General features: G+C 37.6%; 1 protein-coding gene and 1 long non-coding RNA gene across 3 annotated transcripts in view; one reads left to right on the forward strand and one right to left on the reverse strand.

Annotated features, from left to right (window-relative positions):
• Positions 1 to 15,326, forward strand: part of TMEFF2 (transmembrane protein with EGF like and two follistatin like domains 2) — a 230,641-nt gene that overhangs the window by 157,257 nt on the left and 58,058 nt on the right. The gene's annotated exons all lie outside the window — the stretch shown is intronic.
• On the reverse strand, positions 12,685 to 13,854 carry LOC132671578 (uncharacterized). Its single transcript, XR_009607165.3, has 2 exons — positions 13,314 to 13,854; positions 12,685 to 12,896 (listed from the first exon to the last, which is right to left on the reverse strand). It is a non-coding gene; the product is annotated as an uncharacterized LOC132671578 (long non-coding RNA).

Consider the following 15,326-nt stretch of genomic DNA (forward strand, 5'->3'; position numbering starts at 1 on the left):
AAGGCTTAGCTCTTTCCTTGGGTGTCACTTGCGAGCTATGTTGAAGCTCTTTTTCTCCAAGATTCAGATGGTTCACTGTCCACTGATGATAAATGAGAAATTCAGTCTCATTTTCTACAGCGTACGTTCACCTAACAGAAATATTCCTGAAATGGTGGTATCCTCCTGGCAAACTATTCTAGCTATTAAGTCTGGAATTCCCATGCCTTATACCGTTGCTTCCACTGGGGCTGACCCCTGCCCACTTGCGGCAGGCTCTCAGAGGCCCTCGTGTCATCCTCTTTGCAGACCAGACTTTGAAAAACACTACTGGGAGAGCAGATTAATAGCATATTTGCTCACTGATCAACACACGGTAGGAACTGCTGAGTTTGCTTTTAAAAATGATAGTTCTCTGGGTGCCAAAAGTGTTTCATCTCTTTTATCTTTCAACCTTTCCTATAAATTTTCATTTTCCTTTCTTTTCAAATTTTATTCTGTTTCCTTTGTTAATTTCTACACTCCTTTAAAGGGGTGGAGAACTCTAGAACTTTTAATAATCAAAATTCCTTTTTCTTTCTTTGACATCCTGCTTCAGCCTATTTCTTCTAAGCATCCTGTGATCAGCCAGCCGTCCTAGGCAAGTGAGTGGTAAAATAAAAGGAAGTTCACTAAGCAACTGTCCCAATTCCAGAATGGAATTAGTGCGATAATTATAATGAAAGACAACACCTGTATTTGGAGAGATGCAGTGTCTAAGATGTGAATAAGGAATATGTATTCTTAAATTTTTCACCTTAATGCCTTTCCAACTATTCAAAATGCTTGTAAAGTAAGAAGACAAATGCTTCTAAGTACTATTTAATAGATACAGTTGGGTGTTACACATCGGAGAGGTTACTTTAAAATGGAACAAAAGTTAAAAAGTAAAACAAGACATTCACTTTGCCCTTAAAGTGTTCATACACAATTTAATATGCTGTTGAGAGCACAGGGATGGTTGCAAGTCAAATGAAGGTTATGTTATAATTGATACTCTGAATTGTTAAGGGGAAGCAAAGGTGAAATGGAATGCTTTTTATTATTATTTTTGTTGAAATCTTATTAAAAATTTTAATGGAATGCAAACCAGAGACCATCTTCAAGGTCTTGAGTTAGATTAGATATGCAGCCAGTAATAGGGTCACTTAACATAAATCTTTTTGAAAATAACTTCCCCAACACAGACATGAGTTAATGTGTTTTCTAACTTGTTTGTATTTTCTTTGCTACTTCAGAGAAGATGTTCAGCTCAAACAATATGAAGTACTATCATCATACTTAAGCATGATTCTTTTTTCTTATTATGAAATGTATTGTCAAATTGGTTTCATACAACCCCCAGTGCTCATCCCAACAGGTGCCCTCCTCAGTACCCATCACCCACTCACCCTCCCTCCCACCCCCCTCCCCCACCCCCCACCCCCATCAACCCTCAGTTTATTCTCAGTTTTGAAGAGTCTCTTATGGTTTGGTTCCCTCCCTCTCTAACTTTTTTTTTTCCCTTCCCTTCCCCCATGGTCTTCTGGTAAGTTACTCAGGATCCACATAAGAGTGAAAACATATGGTATCTGTCTTTCTGTGTATGACTTATTTCACTTAGCCTGATTCTTATATATAGCTGGACACCTCTGGATTATAATTTATACTCAAAAAGTAAAAAAAAAAAACAAACAAAACAAAACAACTCATAAATAAATTTAGCTTTTTAATTCAGTGGTTCTAGGTTCTCAGTTGTGCTTAAGCACTTGAACACCTGAACATTATCACATTCTCTACAGATTTCCATGAAATAATGGTATTTTAATTGATTGAGAGAACTAGGAGGAAAGTCACCTGCAGAAACATGACTGTTTTCATATGAATGCAAACCTCTACACATAAAGAATAATGATTCATGACATATATTTGAGAATTAATATATAAAAGATGTGTTTCTTTTCTTCTGTACCCTTGGTTCATTCGTTTCCTCATCATATAGCTGCACATGCCAATTACAGATTAAAGAACCAATGAAGCTGAAAAAAAAAGTGGGTGAGAAAAGCTTACAAATCAGAAAAAAAAAATGCTGTTTCTCTGAGAGAATTGGAAAAAAAACTGTTATTATTTTATTTTAGCGGCAGAACATCTTGAATCTTGGTTGAGCTCCCAACAGAATCGTTTCCTAGAAGCATAGTATGAAACCTACTATTTTAGTGTGTATCTGCTTAGACACATTTCCAAAACGGAAAACTTTCTCTATATGAGCAAACAAAAATAGTATTATGGTAGTTTCTTCATATTATGAAACCTGAAAGCCTTTAAAATAATTCTCATCGTGCAAAACCAATTCTCCATGTAATGCTCTGATCATTTTGATATAGTTTATATATGTATTATTCTAATTATTTGACTAACCTTTTCTGTCCTCTTGAATTGCCATCTAGCAACTTCTAAATGCCTTTTATTCTCAGTAAAGAGAAATGTGCAAACTTTAATATAGATAAACCATCAGGAAAAATCAATATAAAATACAAGGACCCTAAAGATAAAAAACAGACAATATTTATAAATGCAATATCTTGTGCATGTTATAATCATCATTTCAGAGGAAGGAAGCAATTCTGAAAACAAATTTTCAAAGCTATTTTTATACTAACATTATTTTTTTTCTAAATGTGCACCCATTATGGTAGAGTTATCTTTTCCTTCCTTCAGCTCAGAATTGTCAGTTAATTTCCTGATATGCAGTGTGCATTTATTTTTTGTTATTTAAGTTGTTTAGCCAAAGTTAGATCAGAGTGCCCATTATTTAAACATTTGAGGGCACTGTGAGCTGAAAAGACAAATTCTACATAGCATATCAAAATGAAGATATTCCTAATACTTCTCAATGATTCTGTGTTCAATAATCTATTAACACCTTTTATGTTTAAGAGTTCCAATAATAGGGGAGCCTGGGTGGCTCAGTCCGTCAAGCATGCGACTTCTGCTCAGGGCATGATCTCCCAGTTTGTGAGTTCAAGCCCCACATCAGGCTCTGTGCTGACAGCTTGAAGTCTGGAGCCTATTTCAAATTCTGTGTGTGTCTCTCTGCCCCTCCCCCGCTTGTGCTCTGTCTCTCTCTATCAAAAATAAATAAATGTAAAAAAATAAAATAAAATAAAAAGAGTTGCAATAATAAGAGTAAAAAACTATATATGGTGTCATTTACTTTGATGACTCTCTTTTATTGAAATCAGGGGCACCTGGGTGGCTCAGTCAGTTAAGCGTCCAACTTCGGCTCAGGTCACGATCTCACAGTTGGTGGGTTCGAGCCCCGCATCAGGCTCTGTGCTGACAGCTCAGAGCCTGGAGCCTGCTTTTGATTCTGTGTCTCCCCCCTCTCTCTACCCCTCCCCTGTTCATGCTTCTGTCTCTCTGTGTCTCAATAATAAATAAACATAAAAAAAAATAAAAAAAGAAGTCAATAAACATTTAAAAATTTTTTTAAATGGGGCCCCCACGGGGCTCAGTTGGTTAGGCGACCGACTTTGGCTCAGGTCGTGATCTCGCAGTTTGTGAGTTTGAGCCCCGCGTCGGGCTCTGTGCTGACAGCTCAGAGCCTGGAACCTGTTTCGGATTCTGTGTCTCCCTCTCTCTCTGCCCCTCCCCCACTCGCACTCTGTCTCCGTCTCAAAAATAAACATTAAAAAATTAAAAAAAAAAAATCAAATAATTGGCAGGTAATCACTTATATAAAAAACCTCGTTCAACATAATATTTTGGGATAGTATTAGTAACCATCCAAATAGTGACAAGTAGTAAAATGTCAAACTTCTAGATATCTATTTACTTTTTGAATTTATACCAGTAAACTTTGTTATAAATAAACAAAGTAAATAATAGCATAACAATTTCAGCAGAATTTTTCCTTCCAGGAGAGTTATTTCCAAGAATATTTTGCCTTAAAATAAATACTAAGAATTACAACAGATATTGTGTTATGGTGTGTAATAGAGTAACAATATTATGTAATAATGTTGTTGTGGTTAGAAGGAATTTGATTCCATAAGTGTAGTGAATTAAGATTAGGATTTTAGCATATCCTGGCTACTTCATAAATGCAGCAAAGTTAATTTTGCTACCTTGAAAAAATACTGCAAATAAACCAAAAACATAATTGGTCAAATTTCATGGAAGGACTATACTACTAAGTGGGTCAGTTTCACAGAGAAATCATGACAGGACTTGAGTGGGTAAGGGCAAGAGAGGGAAAAAGGAACAAGAAGATCTAATGTCATTCCCAGCCCGTCCCCATCTGATACTGTCAACTACAGGACGCCAGTTCACTTGGACAAAGCCAATCAAGTCCCCTTTTAATGTTTATTTATTTTTGAGAGAGAGAGAGAGAGAGAGAGAGAGAGAGTGTGAGCAGAGGAGGTGCAGAGAGAGAGGAAGACACAGAATCTGAAACAGTCTCCAGGCTCTGAGCTGTCAGCACAGAGCCCGACGCCGGGCTCGAACTCACATACCGTGAGATCATGACCTGAGCTGAAGTCAGGCACTTAACTGACTGAGCCACCCAGGTGCCCCAATCAAATCCCCTTTTAAATAATGGTTGAATAAAATAAAATGAGAGAAAGACAAATACACTAGATTAAATGCCCAGAGTGTGAATAAGCGAAAAATGTTTGCAACACTGAGAAGTAATGAGGATCCGGAAGTGGTTATTTTTGGTATCTGAATGTGTAAGGGCTAAAAAAGAAAAAAAACTGTAATAAGGATAAGCTAAAGGCTTATAAGCAAAAGGAAAATATTGACCCACTTTCATTTTTTTTTTTTTTTCCTGAGTAAAAACTCTAAAATATTTATGTAGAATTTTTTTCTGGCTATCTTTTTTTTTTTTTTAATTTTTTTTTTAAACGTTTTATTTTATTTTTGAGACAGAGAGAGACAGAGCATGAATGGGGAGGGTCAGAGAGAGAGGGAGACACAGAATCGGAAGCAGGCTCCAGGCTCTGAGCAGTCGGCACAGAGCCCGACTCGGGGCTCGAACTCACATACCGCGAGATCGTGACCTGAGCCGAAGTCGGACGCTTAACCGACTGAGCCACCCAGGCGCCCCTTTCTGCCTATCTTTAATGACTTTACCAATCAGAAAGAATATCTATTTATTGACAGAGTAGTGATCTGAGGCTCAGAGGAACTAAAATTGCCCCTAATAGGGTTTGCATTTCTTCAGACTTCGAAGGTACTTCTCATCCTCATAGAATCAAATAGTGAATTCCCCCAACCCCACAGCCCTGAGTCCCTTGCTCTCACTCTGCCAGCAAGCAGAGGCTTCGTCAACTCATGCCATCCTAGGTGGTAGTGGGGACAGTGAGGAGTAGATCTGGGGAGAGGTAAGAGAGGGAGGAAGCACCAACTCTGCCTCTAGGCTCTGGCTCGCCCGTGTGCGGCTGATGTTGGTGGGAAAACAGAAGAAGTAAATTTCTGGAAAAAGAACAAGAGTTTACCTTTTAGTATTAGTTTATGATGCCTGTGAGACACCCAAGTAGGAATGTCAAGTAGGCAGCTGGATGCCAGGGGTGGATTCTAGCGGATTCTGGGCTGGAAAAATAAATTTGAACCTGTAGACTGTGAATAGAAGAGATTTCCTAGAGAAAGATTATAAAAAGAGAAGAAAGGGGAAACTAGGACTGAGCTTTGGAGAACATCAACCTGTAGAGTGTGAGGGAGAAAAAAAGAAGTTAAACAGGCTGAGAAGAGGGAGCCAGAGAAGTACAAGAAAACCAGGAAAGAGTACTAACATAGAAAGTGAGAAGAGGAAAAGAAGGGTCAGTTGCTAACAGGGGTAATCCAATCATTCGGGCCTCATCATTCCTCCTCTACGTGGGTGTGTGGCTTTTGAACTGGTCTCCTGCTTCCAGTCTCTGCCTCTCCAACCCATTCCCATTACCCTCGTCACTCTTCTGCTTCCATTCTTCAAAGATCTGGGAACTTCCCAGTAAAGTTTGGAGTCCCTCACCCATCGTAGATCTACCCATGATCTGGTCCTGCCTACCTCTTCAGCCTCAGTCTACTCCTTCCTTGGCACACAAGACCGTCAGGTCTACCAAACCACCTTACAGCTCCTTGAGCAGAAGCTTCATGCCTCTGTACTTGGGGGCAGTCTCTTCCCTCCAGCTTGCACGTTCATCTCCACTTCTGTGCCCAACCAAATGCTACTCAACTGTTCCTCCTCAAAGAAGCCTTGATCCTCTTCCACATCTAGACTCAGTTAACCTCTCAGCCTTGCCTGTACCTCTAGAGAAGCACTCTCTAATTTTTTGTCCCTTGCTTTTAACTGTAGGTGCTTACTTGTTTGCCTTTGTATCTTCCCCCCCCCAAAAAAAACCCTGAAATTTCAAAATGAAAACAAAACAAAACAAAAACCAGTGCTGCTACCAGTTAGATGTTCAGCACAAATCTGTTGAGTAAATAACTGCACGAATGAGTACAGCAAGATTCTGCCTTTTGTAATTTTCCTTCTACAGCTTTCTGCTGTACTGCCTTATTATTACCCAGTGAAGATGTAATGTTTGGTAATGTTAAAGAAAATGTAACCTAGTTTTCTTTTCCTTCCTCCAGTTAAGGAAAACACCTTTTGGGTTCTGCATCTCATTCACTGGCTGAAATAGAGAAATGTCCAATTTCACTGAACCTGTAATGACCAGCTCCTAAAAGAGCATGTGTGAAAGTGTGAAAGGCCATGAGGTGAACTCATAGGGTCCTAGGTACATCTTGTCAATTGAGAGCAGGGTCTCAGACTGGGTGTATTAGTGTTTCACAGTTCACGTTTTAGCTGATGAGGCATGGGATTAAAATTATATTAGTTATTTGATTGAGTGCTTTATGCAGATAGTTGTCAACGAGTTTTGGGTTACTGTGGTCGAACAGTGGTGTTCAAAAAGATTGAAAGAGTAAATGGCCCTTGACTAATCTAATCTAATTATGAATTGTTAATAAACAAAGGTAGATGTATATTGGCTAATTAGTTTATGTTGAATGGAAATGAGAATCATCCTATTTAGTTCCCTGTAACCTAATACCTCTTTGCATATTTCCAATAATTTTTTAACAGAGCTAAGGTAATCATACCTCTCAATTCATGGGATTCTATCATCTTTGGTCCATATGCAAATTCTTTTTTATGATGTGGCCACCACTCCAAAAATTGGTACCATCATCATTGTCCATTGCAAGCAGTCTTTTAGAATTTAGTAAGTATTTAGTAGAATTTAGTAAGTATTCTCCTTTGTGACTCAAGACATGGTATATTGACTCATCTCTGTATAGACCTTATATTTAGCCAACATTCATTGTAAATGTCTCATCCTGTGAAACTTTTCATTATCTATGACTGCAAGCGTACAATGCAGTTAGGTTAGGCTGACACAGTGATTGCCTGAACTATGACACCGTGCTGTGATCTAGTGAGACAACACCAACATTTTGTGACACCGGCATTATGCTTCAAGTAAAAGAGGACGGACCCTAGTCTCTCAAGCTACCTGACAGCTCTCGTACAACTTTCCTGAAAAAGATACCAAGAAAAATGCTGTGTACCGTTCATTGAAAGGAGCTGTCTCTTAAATGTCACACTTATTATTCATATGTTTTGTTCTGCTTATTAAACGATCACCATTGTTTCCTGCATATAGATTATTCTTTTAAAAACCTAATAAATATTTTACTTAGTATAGATTGTTTAAAGAAGATTCCTATAAAGTGTTTTAATAGGACCCGTGTTTCCTACTATTTCAAAACATTACCAAAAAGATGATCATTCTTTAGTCTTTAAAGAAATAGACTATAAATTGTACAGTTTTGCCTCGGTTTCAGCCTTTAATCATAGTGTTTCCAAAGAGCATGTATGTTGCAGAATACGTAGCCAAATGGACCACATTCAGAATTAACATCTAAAACTCTGTAACCCATTTTAGTCCTTACCAGCATGGCAAAAAAAAAAAAAAAAAAAAAAAAAATTGATGATAGCCTCTAGAATGCCATTCAAACATTTTAATGTCCGTCAACAAAAAAATTCCAATGACAAGTCAGAGTTATAATTTTTAGATTTAACTTTTGTAAATCATTTCTGTAGATAAAACTTTATATAGCAACACATAGTCCAGTCCCTAATACTCACTAAAGACCGCCCTGACAACATACTGTCTGCTGAGGCACAGCATATGTATCAGGAAAGTAGAACATCGCTGTTGCCTAAGAAATCTTGCAAAGCAAAGGGAGTATTGTTTGCTTTGCGTTTGCTTGCTTATTACCCACATTTGCTGCAGAGTGTACCCTCTGACTAGTAGTCTCCAGAAGCCATAGTCAAAATAACGTCACAATGTCTGTGAAAAGGCAAAGTCTTTCACTCCAAAATATTTATGCAGTATGGAACACGCTTCCCGATTCCAATTTGTGATTTAGTAATAGCTGCATATAATACCGGCAATACATTGATATGCATTTTCTCCTTGTTCCATCTAAATTTTTGAACCTACGGAAAGCACTTGCAACCAGTACAAACCTAAGTTTACTTAGTTTTCAGTAGTTGCTGCTGAAGTCTTTGAAATGAAATAGATCTGTTGATAGGAGTATAATTGGAATTCAGATCAGAATGATCAAATTACTTACATTAGACAAATAAATTGAATCGCCTAAAGATGAAGAAACTGCTTGATTGGCAAAGGCTTATAGCAGACAGTAGCCTTTAATCATCCTCTCCTGCTGCAGTAAACACTGACTCATACTTTAAAGGATAGGTGATGTTAAGGATAGTAATAACAAAGGTTGGCACAAACTAAATTATCATTAAAAGGAAAAAGGTCGATTTGAGTTTTTAGTCAGAATAAGAAGATTCTGACAGATGGGGAGTCCAAACCGTTTTAAATACTGAATAGAAAAGGTTGAAGTTATATAATAAGGATTGCCAAAAATGTACATAGATAATGAAAAGGCTAATTGTATGCACTGCATGAAGCCTAAGGCTGTCAAACTGTGTGGACTTTACCCCCACTGATTACTGAAGACTTACCCTTGGGACATGAAATCCATCAACATGTTTAAAATAACTTAATCCACCTAAGAGGGACATTTGTCCTTTTTTTTATATATATAATTAAATACCAATGTCTAATAACTTATACATGGTGGCACTCCATTTATTTAGCAAATATTTATTGCACATCCACTATGAGCTAAATCTTTAACAAATATTAATGTTTATTGTATATAAGAATGATGAATACTGTTCTTGATGATTCAAGCAAAATAATATGCATCGACCTAATTAACCATAGACTTCAAATCAAAACTTTGCCCAGATCACTAAAATATAAATATATTTTATTTTAAGGTCAGAAGTATAGTATATTTATTTATTCATTTATTCAACAAATATTTATTGAGTGCCTATTACATGCCAGATATTGTTCTAAGCCTGAAGAAAACAGCAGTTTTCTGCTGCTGAAGTCTGCAGCAGAAAACAAGGCAGACAAAGTCACTTTTTACACAAAGCATACACTGAAATGAAGAAAACAGACAGTTTTCCTTTTTTTTTTTTTTTTAATGTTTATTTATTTTTGACAGAGAGAGAGAGAGAGAGAGACAGCATGAGCGGGGGAGGGGCAGAGAGAGGGAGACACAGAATCGGAAGCAGACTCCAGGCTCCTAGCTGTGAGCACAGAGCCCGACGCGGGGCTTGAACTCACAAACTGTGAGATCCTGACCTGAGCTGAAGTCGGACACTGAGCCACACAGTGCCCCCCGCCCGCCCCTTTTTTTTTTTTACTTTTTTTTTTTTTTAAAGAAAACAGACAATTTTAAAAATCATATATGCAATAATGTTAGGAGTCAGAGATGAAAGTGTTCTGACTTTGATAGGGTAGTCAGGGAAGGCTTCTCTGAAAAAGTCAGATTTGAGACATACGAATATCTGATGTAGGAACGTGCCAGGCAGAGGGGACAGAAAATGAAATATCCTGGTGACAGAAACATATATGGTGTGTCCAGAAAGCAGTAACACTCAAGTGTGGTTGGAGCATGAAAAGGGTGGAGAAATGAAATTGGAGAGCTAGTCAAGGGCCAGATTATGCAGGGCCTCATCAACCATGGTAAGAACCACAGATTTTATTCTAAGGTTGATGGGCCGGCTTTGCTGGGTTTTAAGCAAGGAAATGATTTGATCTCATTTACATTTTAAAAGCGTCACCTGGGCTGTGCCGTGAACTGACTCAACAGAGGCAGAGGAGAGACAGCAATTCAGAGGCCCTTTCATTTCCCGATGACTTATAGCTCACAGTATGTGTATACATACCTTTAGCTGTTTTTTGATTCTGAACATCTTACTGTCCCAATTCTGGATTAGCCTCTGATTTTTTATCTATGTTCAGAAAGGAGAATTTTTAATTTGTATACACTTTTACTAATTTCTCTGTACTTTGGTATTCCAATTTATATACTGGCAATTTTCCCAGCACAATATTTTGAATCTCTTGTGATCCAAGTTACTCTCTGATCTATGCGAGTATGAATATAAAGCTAACATCATCCCCATTTCTTTCTAGATGTTTTATGCATTTTTTTAAGAGTGTGCTAGTGGGGAAGACGCAGAGGGAGAGAGAGAGAGAGAGAGAGACTTAAGCACACTCCACTCTCAGCATGGAGCCAGATACGGGGCTCGATCTCACAAGCGTGAGATCATGACCTGAGCCGAAATCAAGAGTCGGATGCTTAACCAACTGAGCCACCCACATGCCCCTAGATGTTTTATGTATTTTTAATTATATTACCTTGATTAGAACTTCACATTTAAAAAGTACTTTTTTCACTTTAGAAAAAACTAGAGAACAGAACAGATCATTTATTTAGGGCTAACATTAAGCTTAAACTCCAGCTCATGTCAAAGGAGCCACTGACCGATACAACATCACTTTAGAAAAAACTAGAGAACAGAACAGATCATTTATTTAGGGCTAACATTAAACTTAAACTCCAGCTCATGTCAAAGGAGCCACTGACCGATACAACATCCGGATGAGTAACGAGAGCATCCTGTATGCATTGTTGGCATTGGTCCTATTCGTGCCTTGATATGTATCTGATAATGACCTCAGCAAGCCCCAAGTCTGACTGCCTGACAACTGTCAAATCTCGGTAGATTATTTGTAAGTGAAAAAAGTATAGAATACATGCTATTCAACAGTACAAACAAAAGTTATTGCTCAATGATTTTAAATTAGAATCAACTATAGGCTGATTTACTTAAGTAGAATTTATCTATGTTTTATCCTATGTCCATTCACGGTGTGGCACTTAGAGGTACTTAGTTTGAAAAATATAAAAGATAATATGTGGTAAAAAAGAAGTATTGTTTTGAATTGAAAAAGTTTATAATATAGTTTGCTTGAGATAGAAGGTTGACAATTCGTGAAATGAATATATAGCATGGGTAAAAATAAATCAAATCCCTTATAGTACAACAAAGTTAAAATAATGAATCAATTTCCTGGTTTCAGGTAATAACTCTAACATTTGTATAGTCAATAGATTATTGGTTTCATTAAAAGGATTTCTCCTCTTATAAGTAATTCAAAACACTGTCTTAAAAAAGCATGTTGTGTTCCTGCAGTGGCCATTTGCTATTACTAAAAGAAGGTCCACATTTGATTATTCAGCTTAAAAAGCCTTCTGAGATGAAACCAAGAACAGGACCATTTTGCACAGCCACACTTAAGAATAGGAATGCAGACATTTTAATTAGAATAAAAAGAATAGCACTATTAGCAAATAACTCTAGCATGAAAAAATGAATGAAAGCAAAAGAATTCAATGTGACTTTTTTCATGTTGCTCTGTATGTTATCTAAAATCTACAAATTGAGTTTGTTTCTACCACGTTTGAAAACAAGTAGATTCGTCTCTCATTTCATTTATATTGTCTCTGCAAATAAATACATTTATATCATCTTTATAGACAACATATTAAGAAAATGTTTTCCTATATTATTAGCAAGAACTTTAAACCTTTCCACGTTGTTAACAGTAAGCTTCTCTGCTCCATTGATGGTAAGCTCCATCAATGGCAGGAAATTTTTTTCGAAGTACTTCGACTGTGTACTTTGGAGAGAGCACAAGTAATAAAGACAGAAAGGTAAGGAAGAAGAGGACAGAGATAACAAGGGCTAGAAAAAAATAGGAGTGAAACAAACTTATTTTTAGCATTACTCAATATAGTGATAGTCTAAAATGTTATAAGAATTCTTTTTGAAGCAAAAAAAAGACAGTAATCTTTTTGTACTTCCAAATATGAGAGGAAAAAAACCCTCAATTTATAGATTTTAGAGAAATGTGCACAAGTAGTTCTTTCGTGCACATTGGGTCAAAGCTTATCTGCAGTTAATCAATTAAGTGTATGTGGAAAAATATTGTATTTGGTGCCCGTCTGGAATAGACTAGACCAGTTTAGTACAAGATGAAGAATGAACTATCCATGAGCAAGGGAAGCAGCAAAACAGCACAACCTGTGATGCACCAAATATCCCGTGAAGACGTTTCCATTTGTTCTCCATGTATACCCTCAGAAAAACCTTTGGAAGCAGGTGTTATTACGAGCCAGGAGTTATTTTCTACCCTTTACAGATGTGTCAAGCCATTTGCAGAATTAAGATATTAATTCAAGTCTATCATTTTACTCATCAAGCATTTCTTAGCTATAAACAATGGGCTCAGGCCCTTATTACAAGATTCACGAGTCCATGTTCTTCCCACTCAACTGCAGAGACACGTAACGCAGGACAGGTTGGAGAGCGAGTAAGGCTGTCGATGATGAAAGGGCAGTAGACTCAGAAAGACTCAGTAGCAGGAACATCAACTCTAGGAAGGAAACATTCTGATGAGTGTCAGACTCATTTAGTAGAGGCTTTAGCAGAGATGAAGCAGCAAAGACTGTGAGGAAGATTGACAGGCAAGGATGTGCTGGATAAATAGAAATAATCGGTAATATGAGTATCAGGGAACAAAGTGTCAGAATTTTAGAACTGGTCGCCCCAGACATCATCGTCCCGGGCCAGCTTATCCTTCTGTATCCTGCAGCCAGAGATCCAGCATCTTGAGAATGAGAATGCCCATACCAGACAGCAGAGGCTTGACTTCTTTCAATGGCCTGGTCTGACTTCCAGAAGTCTCTATGGCCCTGGGCCCCACACAGGACACATGTGCTCTCGTTTGTAATATAGAATGTGAGATAAGAGTTTTAGGGAAGGAGAAAAATGTTTTTGATGTATCACTTACTGTATAAACGAACACACAGGAGAAGCATCAACAGAGGAAAGAAAACGAGAAATGAACTGTTAGGGCGGAATCGGATTTCTGAGTCCTCTTGCTACAAGTCACCATGGAAACCACCTGTGGAAATTCTACTCCCACTTAAGCTTCTAGTTAAGAGTCACATTCTCTACGAAACCTTCCTAGACTCTCTAAGTAAAAGTCATTTTTCCTCCTCAGCGCTCTCAAACATGTTGTTCACTCCAACAAAGTCCAACTTGAGGACACCATTTTACGGATACTTGTTTTTCTCATTTAGTTGTGATCTCTGCCTCCAGTCGGCATCCCACGAGCCATCTTGATGTCTCTGTGTTTAGCCCAGTACCTAGCACCAAGTACGTGCTCAACTACACTGATGGGATTAGAATGAACTAAATGAGATCTGTGATAAATGAAAATGAATGTGCCTAAGAGAGGATAAAATAGAAAAAAGGACGGCAGTAATAGTGGCAACCTTCCCGACACCTTCAACAACAGGACCTTCCTCGAGAGTTTGCAGCAGGGTGGCAGTCACACAACCTTTCCTTTCTTACCTTTTAAGCTTAATATTTTTGATAAATTAATGTATTCCTTTTTAAAAATGTTTATTTATCTATTTTTGAGCAGGGGAGGGGCAGAGAGAGAGGGAGACCGAGAATCCCAAGCAAGCTCCACGATGTCAACACCGAGCCCGATGCAAAGCTCGATCTCACAAACCACGAGATCGGAACCTGAGCTGAAATAAAGAGTCAGATGCTTAACTAACTGAGCCACCCAGGCGCCCTAAAGTAGTCTTATTTCAAGGCAAAATGCTAAAACATTTCTACTTAAAGTCCTTCATCCCAAGGGTTTCAGAATAGCTCATGACTATTCCTGGCCGACAGCACTGCCATACAGCCCTGTTTCAGAGCAATCAAAACTCACCGGCAGGAAGTCAATGAAGAATGCTGGCTTGGGCCTGTTAACTAAAATGCCACCATGTGTTCACAAGTTTAACATTTCAGTGGGCGAACAAGTAAGATGAGGAGGGAGGAAGAAACACAGAGATGAGTCCCTTCGTATAATAAACTCTGCTTGAGACTCATTTTTATACACACATAAGATCAATCTTAGTTATTCACAAAGAAATGTTATTTTATTCCACTGGGATGTCTCCATACACACACACACACACACATATGAATATATATTTAATTTTGTTTAAACAATTTAGAAATAAATTAACTGGATCGAATCAATGCAAAAAATACGTACCAAGTTTGGTAATTTCATCATTTTCAGCAAAATGTCTGATCTAATATTCTTATTTTTAGTTATATTTTGGAACTATAAAAAATAATGTAACATATGGACATCTACCGCCTACTTTTAACAAAACAAACATTTAACCATATTTGCCTTTGATCATTTCTTAAGAACCATAACACTATAGATAAAGTTAGAACATCCTCGTTCCTATTTCCCACTTTCCCTTCTTAGGGTCCTATTCCCTATGAATATTTTTATTATATTTTTTTCATTATAACTTCAAATAATGAAGTTTTTGATCATGTTATCATAAATATTTAATGTCATCCTAAAAGCAAATTTAAATTACATTGACCCTACGAGTAATAAAGGAAAAAATACAGGATGACATATAGCAATAAGAGAGATCATTTGATACAAATTTTAATCATGAATGGAATTAATTCCCGCCAGGACCTGAAACCACCATCATGAAAACCACCTGAACAATGTAATGGACAATATTTTCAAACTAGCAGCTTTATCACAATGCAGAGCTATTATTCATCTACTGCTTTTTTATATCTTATGGATGAAATCCAAAGATATGATCTTCAATTGCAGTTTCGTGGAAAATCTAGACTGTAATGATGTTCATACATATTTACTCCTGAAAGTCCTTGGTCAGATGAAGGCATACCAGAGGGCCAGCTTGCAAAATATAAACGTGGAGCTGGCTGAAGTGAGTGTAGGAATCGAGGAAGGGAAGTGTCA

This window comes from Panthera onca, chromosome C1 (genome assembly GCF_046562875.1).
Source record: "Panthera onca isolate mPanOnc1 chromosome C1, mPanOnc1 haplotype 2, whole genome shotgun sequence".
NCBI classification, from domain to species: domain Eukaryota; kingdom Metazoa; phylum Chordata; class Mammalia; order Carnivora; family Felidae; genus Panthera; species Panthera onca.